We start from the raw sequence: 8,887 nt of genomic DNA, 5'->3' as shown, positions 1-8,887 counted from the left end.
CGTCTATCAGGCCTGTCTGTCTTTTTTTAAATGCCATATTAAACTTCTTGTCACGCCCTGACCTTAGAGATCCTTATTTATTCTCTATGTTTGGTTAGGTCAGGGTGTGACTCGGGTGGGAAAATCTATGTTTTCTATTTCTTTGTAGTTTTTTTCGAGTGTGGTTCTCAATCAGAGGCGTCTCTGATTGGGGATCATATATAAATTGTGATTTTCCGTTTGGGTTTTGTGGGGTGTTATTCTCTGTTTAGTGTCTGTGCCTGACCGAACTATTCGCTTTCGTTTTTGGATTTGTTATTTTTGTTTGAGTGTTTCTTGTAAATAAATATCATGAACACTTTCCACACTGCGCTTTGGTCCACTCTTACTTCCACCGATGACGAGCGTTACAGAACACCCCACCAAAGAAGGAAAGAGCAGCATGGCCAGGAGGACTGGACATGGGAGGAAATCCTGGAGGGAGAAGGACCCTGGACACGGACCGGGAGTATCGCCGTCCAGGGGAGCAGATGGAGGCAGCGAGAGCGGAACAACATCTATACGAAGAGTTAGCTCAACAACGGAAGCACAAGAGGCAGCCCCCAAAAAATGGGCACACGGGGAGATTGGCGGAGGTAGGGTTCCGTGGGGTGCGTGTGACTGGGCATGCACCGTGTTATGAGGTAATGCGCACAGTGCGCTCTGTCCGAGCTCCCCGCATTTGCTGCGCTAGAGTGGGCAACCAGCCAGGACGGATTGTGCCGGCTCAGCGGTCCTGGTCTCCAGTGCGTCTCCTCGGCCCAGGATATCCTGCGCCAGCTCTACGCACGGTATCCCCAGTTCGGCAGCACAACCTAGTGCGGCCTGTGCCAGCTCCCCGCACTTGCCGTGCTACAGGGGGTATTCAGCCAGGACGCGTTGTGCCAGCTCTACACTCCAGACCTCCAGTGCGCCTCCACGGCCCAGTATATCCTTCAATGGCTCTACACACTATGCCTTCAGTGCGCCTTCATAGCCCAGTGCTTCCTGTGCCAGCTCTCCATACTCACCGAGCTAAAGTGGGTATCCAGCCAGGACGTGTTGTGGCAGCTCCACGCACCAGGCTTCCAGTACGTCTCTTCAGTCCGGTGAGAACTGTTACGGCTCCACATACGAAGCCTCCAGTGATGAACCATGGCCCGAAGCCTCCAGTGATGATCCATGGCCCGAAGCCTCCAGTGATGATCCATGGCCCGAAGCCTCCAGTGATGATCCATGGCACGAAGCCTCCAGTGATGATCCATGGCCCGAAGCCTCCAGTGATGATCCATGGCCCGGAGCCTGCAGTGATGATCCATGGCACGAAGCCTCCAGTGATGATCCATGGCATTGAGCCTGCAGCGACGGTTCCCTGTCCGGAGCCTCCAGCGACGATCCCCAGTCCGGAGCCTCCAACGACCGCTCCCAGTCCGGAGCCACCAGCGACGGTCCCCAGTCCAGAGCCTGCAGCGACAGTCCCCAGTCAAGTGCTTGCAGCAACGATCTACGGTCCGGAGGTCCCGGCGACGATCCCTGCACCAGAGGCGCCACCGAAGTGGGGGGAGCCTAAAGCGGAGCGGGGTCTGCGTCCTGCACCGGAGCCCCCACCGAGAGTAGATGCCCACCCGGACCCTCCCCTTTAGGTTCAGGTTTGCGGCCAGAGTCTGCACCTTTGGGGGGGGGGGGGGGTACTGTCACGCCCTGACCTTAGAGATCCTTATTTATTCTCTATGTTTGGTTAGGTCAGGGTGTGATTCTGGTGGGAAAATCTATGTTTTCTATTTCTTTGTTGTTTTTTCAAGTGTGGTTCCCAATCAGAGGCAGCTGTCTATCGTTGTCTCTGATTGGGGATCATATATAAGTTCTGATTTTCCGTTTGGGTTTTGTGGGGTGTTATTCTCTGTTTAGTGTCTGTGCCTGACGGAACTGTTCACTTTCGTTTTTGGATTTGTTATTTTTGTTTGAGTGTTTCTTGTAAATAAATATCATGAACACTTTCCACACTGCGCTTTGGTCCACTCTTCCTTCCACCGACGACGAGCGTTACACTTCTGCTTGCCAAGGAGTTGTGATTCAAACTCATTTAGAGTATATTGAGATGTTTCTTAATTCTCTTTTGTGACAGTTGAGGTTTAAAACCTCTGAAGGAGAATCTTCATAACGGACAGACACTAGTTCAGAAAGAAAAAGGAGAGCTCATGATAAACCCTGACCACATCTTATTGTTTTCACCTCAACCACTTTTAAAAGAAGCTCTTTGAGGTCCTGCAACAATGTAGCCGATATGCCCCCCTGAAAAATAAGAAAAGAAAGAAAGGACAGGCCTACAGGCTCAACTCCCTCTCTCTTTCTCTCCCTAAAGCCATGATACTCCTGTGAGAAGCTCTTAATCAGGGGTCAAACAATGTGGCCCTGGATTCCTGCTCTTTCACAGGGGCCTGATCTAATAAGCAGGGGGACTTGGGCCTGATCTGGGGGATTACTGCCGGAGATCCACCCCGGTGGAGATGCCGGGGGGGAGAGGGGGGGAAGGGGGTTAAGAGGGGAGGGTTGGGAGCTAATGGGGGGGAGGCAGGGTCCAGTGAGGAGTCCTTAATTTAAAACAGGGGGCATCACGCTTCTTTTGACACTCCCTCCCCAACTCCAGAAGTAGTTAGGTTCCGTGAACAAAGGCTACTGTGACGTTCTTCACCCAGGGCTTTGATGTCTTCATAGGATGGCCTGGAGGGCCGGGTGGGGTAGCATGGTGAGGAGACGGTGGAAAAATTGTCAGGTACTGTCATATAATTAGACATTAATAATGCTGCAAAGATTTGAACTAACGCTTCAAGCTCTGATCAATTCATATTCAGTGCCTTCAGCAAGTATTCATACTAGCCACCTAGCAATTTTTATAAGTTGGCTTTAGCTAGCCAGTTAGATAGGTCCCAATCTCCCAACTTCATAACAAGCTACAAAGCCATTTCAGGCTATCAATCAAGTTAGAGTAGCTTGTCGAACTATCTTAGCTGCAGTGGTGTAAAGTACTTAGGTAAAAATACTTTAAAGTACTACTTAATTCGTTTTTTGTGTATCTGTACTTTACTATTTATATTTTTGACAACTTTTACTTCACTACATTCCTAAATAAAAGAATGTACTTTTTACTCCATACATTTTCCCTGACATCCAAAAGTACAGTACAGTAGCAGGAAAATTGTGAAAATTCACACACTTATCAAGAATTCGTCCCTACTGCCTCTGATCTGGCGGACTCACTAAACACAAATGCTTCATTTGTAAATGATGTCTGCGTGTTTTAGTGTGCCCCAGACTATTGTTAAATATATAAAAAGCAAGAAAATTGTGCCACCTGGTTCGCTTAATATAAGCAATTTGAAATTATTTATGCTTTTACTTTTACTTTTGATACTTATTAAGTATATTTAAAACCAAATCTTTTTAGACTTTTACTCAAATAGTATTTTACTGGGTGGCTTTCACTTTTACTCAAATAGTATTTTACTGGGTGGCTTTCACTTTTACTCAAATAGTATTTTACTGGGTGGCTTTCACTTTTACTCAAATAGTATTTTACTGGGTGGCTTTCACTTTTACTCAAATAGTATTTTACTGGGTGGCTTTCACTTTTACTCAAATAGTATTTTACTGGGTGGCTTTCACTTTTACTCAAATAGTATTTTACTGGGTGGCTTTCACTTTTACTCAAATAGTATTTTACTGGGTGGCTTTCACTTTTACTTGAGTCATTTTCTATTAAGGTATGTTTACTTTTACAATTGGATACTTTTTCCACCACTGCTTAGCTGGAATGCCTGCTGGCAAGATTGCTACACTTTAAAAAATAATATAATTGTTTTAATTCGTGGGTTATGATACTATATACTAGTGTGGTACTAAACTCCTAAGGCATAAAAGTTCTTAAATGTAATTTTCCTGTGTTTTATATATTTTCACACTATGAGGTTGGGATAATACTGTGAAATTGTGAAAGTGATGATAATGCCCATTTAATGTAAGAGCTGTTTGATAAGACCAATAAGAAAGAGAGTTTCAAACCTCTCTGCCAAGAACAGCAAGTTTTCCATTTTCCCCTCCCCACTCAGACTACTTTCAGACAGTCCTAGCTAAATTCTTGCTTGAGAAATTGCTCTTTGCTAAAAAGCTATTTTTGTTTCAGTTTGACCATTTTAATTGAAAACAATCACAATAAGGTACTTAATTGTTACCCAGAAATGATTTGATATTAAGATGAAAATGTTTGCATTGCATCTTTAAAGAAATAATGTGCATCGTTAAATAAAATTACAATTGAACGGCCTCACGAGTGGCGCAGTGGTCTAAGGCACTGCATAGCAGTGTTGCGGTGTCACTACAGCCTGGGGTTCGATCACAGGCTGTGTCATTATCGGCTGTGACCGGGAGTCCCGTAGGGCACTGCACAATTGGCCCAGCATGGCCAGGGGGGCTTGACTTGGCTCATTGCTCTCTAGCAACTCCTTGTGGCTGACTGGGTGCCTGCAGGCTGACCTTGGTCGTCAGTTGAACAGTGTTTCCTCTGACACATTGGTGCAGCTGGCTTCCGCGTTAAGCGAGCGGGCATTAAGAAGAGTGGGTTAGCGGGTCATATTTTGGACGCATGACTCGACCTTTGCCTCTCCTGAGCCTGTTGTGGAGTTGCAGCGATGAGACAAGATCATTATCATGAAATTGGAGTGAAAAAGGGGGTAAAAATTACACCAAAAAATATATACAGTACCAGTCAAAAGTTTGGACACACCTACTCATTCAAGGTTTTTTCTTTATTTTTACTATTTTCTTTGTAGAATAATAGTGAAGACATCAAAATGGTGAAATTACACATGTGGAATCATGTAGTAACCAAAAAAGTGTTAAACAAATCAAAATATATTTTATATTTGAGATTCTTCAAAGTAGCCATCCTTTGCGTTGATGACAGCTTTGCACACTCTTGGCATTCTCTCAACCAGCTTCATGAGGTAGTCACCTGGAATGCATTTCAATTAACAGGTGTGCTTTGTTAAAAGTTAATTTATGGAATTTCTTTCCTTCTTAATGCTTTTGAGCCAATCAGTTGTGTTGTGACAAGGTAGGGTTGGTGTACAGAAGATAGCCCTATTTTGTAAAAGACCAAGTCCATATTATGGCAAGAACAGCTCAAATAAGCAAAGAGAAACAACAATCCATCATTACATGGCGGTTGGAATCAAGAAGCTCAAATTTGGACTCATCAGACCAAAGGTCAGTCTGGAAATCTGTTCTTTGGTCTGATGAGTCCAAATGTGAGCTTTTTGATTCCTTGTGCTTTTTGAGTCTTTGTGAGATGCAGAGTAGCTGAAAGGATGATCTCTGCATGTGTGGTTCCCACCGTGGAGCATGGAGTAGGAGGTGTGATGGTGTGGAGGTGCTTTTCTGGTGACACTGTCAGTGAGTTATTTAGAATTCAAGGCACACTTAACAGGCATGGCTACCACAGCATTCTGCAGTGATATGCCATCCAATCTGGTTTGCGCTTAGTGGGACTATCATTTGTTTTTCAACAGGACAATGACCCAACACACCTCCAGGCTGTGTAATGGCTATATGACCAAGAAGGAGAGTGATGGAGTGCTGCATCAGATAACCTGGCCTCCACAATCACCCGACCTCAACCCAAATGAGATGTTTTGGGATGAGTTGGGCTGCAGAGTGAAGGAAAAGCAGCCAACAAGTGCTCAGTATATGTGGGAACTCCTTCAAGACTGTTGGAAAAGCATTCCAAGTGAAGCTGGTTGAGAGAATGCCAAGAGTGTGCAAAGCTGTCATCAAGGCAAAGGGGAGCTACTTTGAAGAATCTCAAATGTAAAATATATTTTGATTTGTTTGACACTTTCTTGTTTTCACTATTATTCTACAACTTTGAAAATAGTAAAAATAAAGAAAAACCCTTGAATGAGTAGGTGTGTCCAAACTCTTGACTGGTACTGTACATACGTACATAAACAGTACATTTGCATTCCTAGTGAATGAAACACAAAACAAAAACCTCTCAATTATACAACTTCTCTTAACACATCTTCCAAGATTTGGAAATAAAACCTGCAACCAGGAACCCTTATTAACTGAATAGCGTTCCAGTTCATCACTAATCCAGAATAATTCTGGTTTCTGTTATTGCATTTTATCAAATAAGGTTACTCTTTAAATCATCATAAAGTACAGTAAAATATAATGTGGTTTATTCTCACATGAGTATGTCCATGTTAGATTCTCAGTTTAAGTGGGATGTTGTGGCTGACAGACAGCCGGTTTCCCAGCTAATGTTCAATATTTGTAGTTGAAGTTAGATTTAATGAACCATAGAAAGTCTATGTTTACAAAGTAAGAACTTGTAACATCAGAGGGATTTAAAGGCACTATTCCCACCTGGGGTGAGAGAATGACCGCCCCATGGGAGGGGTGGGATGAGATCAGCTGTACATATAAAATATATTTGGATTTGTTTGACACTTTCTTGGTTACTACATGATTCCAAATGTGTTATTTCATCATTTTGATGTTTTCAGTATTATTCTACAATGTGAAAAATAGTCAAAATAAAGCAAAACCCTTGAATGAGTAGGTGTGTCCAAACTTCTGACTGATACTATATATATAGTAATCATTATATATATATATATTTACAATTGAACAGGTAAAGTGGTATAAATAGACACGTTTTTTTTTTTTTACATAGAATTAGGTATAATGATTATGGCTCTAGATTGCAGGAAAAAGCCGTTTCAGGTGCAAAATTCTCTGAATTCCCGATGGGAGACTGCCCTTTTCCGGACCATCCCCCCTCCATCCTCATGCACTTCATGCCCCCTTTAAAATAATGGTTGAATGATGCCACTGCATGCCATTACCATGGCTGATAAACGTCATATAACAAGAGTTCTAACACCAGGACAGTATGTTGTTGGCTTAATGAGATGTTTCATTCACCTAATTCCCTCCCAGGGTGCTGAAACCTCACTGAATCATTAGCTGAGCACTCCCCACCTCCCGACACACACACATACACAAAATAGGGAGGTTCAGAGTTATCAAAACACAATAAATGAGATACAATCGTAAAACTTTAAACATTGTCACTTAAACTTCTTAAGAATGGCCTTTGTAGTGAGGAAAAAAAGATGAAAGAAGAATGATGAGGGAAAACATAAAATATTATGTTTAGAAGGAAGTACTATAACTGGACGATTTACTGTAAGTCTGTATCACAACAGTAACTAGAGATAACAAATACCAGCCGAGATATATCAGGCGCTCATGTGTTCCCGACTGCAAAAGGAGGGCCTCAGCCAAACAAATAATTAACAAAGTCAGTGAGATTAATTAGAAGGGTTCAGGGAAGGTTCACTCTGCTGCTAGCTGGGGGACAGGGGACTCCCGTACTGGATGGAAAGAGAGAGTGGAGAGAAAGAAAATCAAAGAAGAAAGGGAGAAGAAGCGAGTAAAAACAGTGGCTGTCATGGTATCCATCTTTATGAAAACAGCTGCATGTGGGAGAGGCTAAGGGGACCCCCTCCCACTCTTTCTCTCTCTCCCTTTCTTTCTGACCATGTTGTGGCATCAGTAGCCTTCTTGCATTACAAAGTAGGGGACTCTCAGTCAGTCTATTGTCTTTGGTCCAGACCAGTTAATGATTTCCACAGAACAATAACCCAGCACTAACAAGCATGGAGTTAATGAGCGACCAAGCCCCACCACGCAGTCACACTCTCCCCCTCCCCCACCTCACCTCCCACACCTCCCACTCGCACTAACCCTGGTGATTATCATTCACTCCAACATCCTCATCGGCCCTCCATACCACTATCAGTTCATGGGCATCAGCTGAGCTAGTCTTGTTAGCATAATATGCATACTATCACTACTATCAGAAACTTTAAAAGGCCCCAGGGTTCTGAGGACTGGTGAAGGTGTGGGAGGCATCCAACGTATCACTAATGTAATCAGAAAAAGAGAGCTAGGGGGACAGGCCACAAGACAGATGAATGGGGCTAAATGGGGTTAGCTGTGAACCACCTTGCAAAAGAATCACAAGCTACCATTTGAAAGAAAGAGAAAGAAATCAGAATAGCTATTAGATTTGATTGATCTTATGCGCTGGAATGCGTCATAATCCATATCTGCTGTTGTCTGTATTGAATGTGTTGGCTTAGTAAAATGGAGCAATAGTTCAAAGTTCGATCCTAACAAATGACAAAGACAAAGATAAGGCCTACTGCTGTATCTTTAAAAAAAACTATAATTTGTTTTCTTTGGCAAGGCAGTCTCTCAAAACAAAATATAGAGCTTGTTTGTCCCTAATTAATCTACCTGATAAGGCAAGCCTACTTAATCATTAAATGTTATATAACATTTACTGTACATCTTCAAAGTTCCTCACAATGAATAAAAGTACTCATTAACTTTCCTCCACGCATAGGCCTACTTAAGCTTTCAATACCTGGAAAGAATAGACTCAATGGGGGAAAACGAATTTAAGCTTAAATTCTTCATTAGCTGGTGTTTTAAGCTGGTGCTACTATGTACACATCCTCTTACACTGGACACAATGGATCCCTAGGCATGGGTCTCACTCCCAGCTATCAGGAGGAGGTGTAATAAGAAACGACTTAAAAGGTTAAGCCTCTCCTAAGGTTTGTAAATTCAATACTGTTACCCGAGGCCTTCCTCTCATCACACAAACACACACTTGTGCTTAGCCTGCCCTTGTAGTGTCCAAGCACTACAAGAGAAGATCTGTGTGTGTGAGTGTGTGTGTGTGTGTGACCCCATCTGCGTCTGTAACACAACAACCAGGTACAATAACATTGTATAAACATCAACACAGCCTCCT

This window comes from Oncorhynchus kisutch, linkage group LG6 (genome assembly GCF_002021735.2).
Source record: "Oncorhynchus kisutch isolate 150728-3 linkage group LG6, Okis_V2, whole genome shotgun sequence".
Taxonomy (NCBI): domain Eukaryota; kingdom Metazoa; phylum Chordata; class Actinopteri; order Salmoniformes; family Salmonidae; genus Oncorhynchus; species Oncorhynchus kisutch.
The sequence above is the reverse complement of the archived record's forward strand: the minus strand, read 5'-3'. Positions refer to the sequence as shown.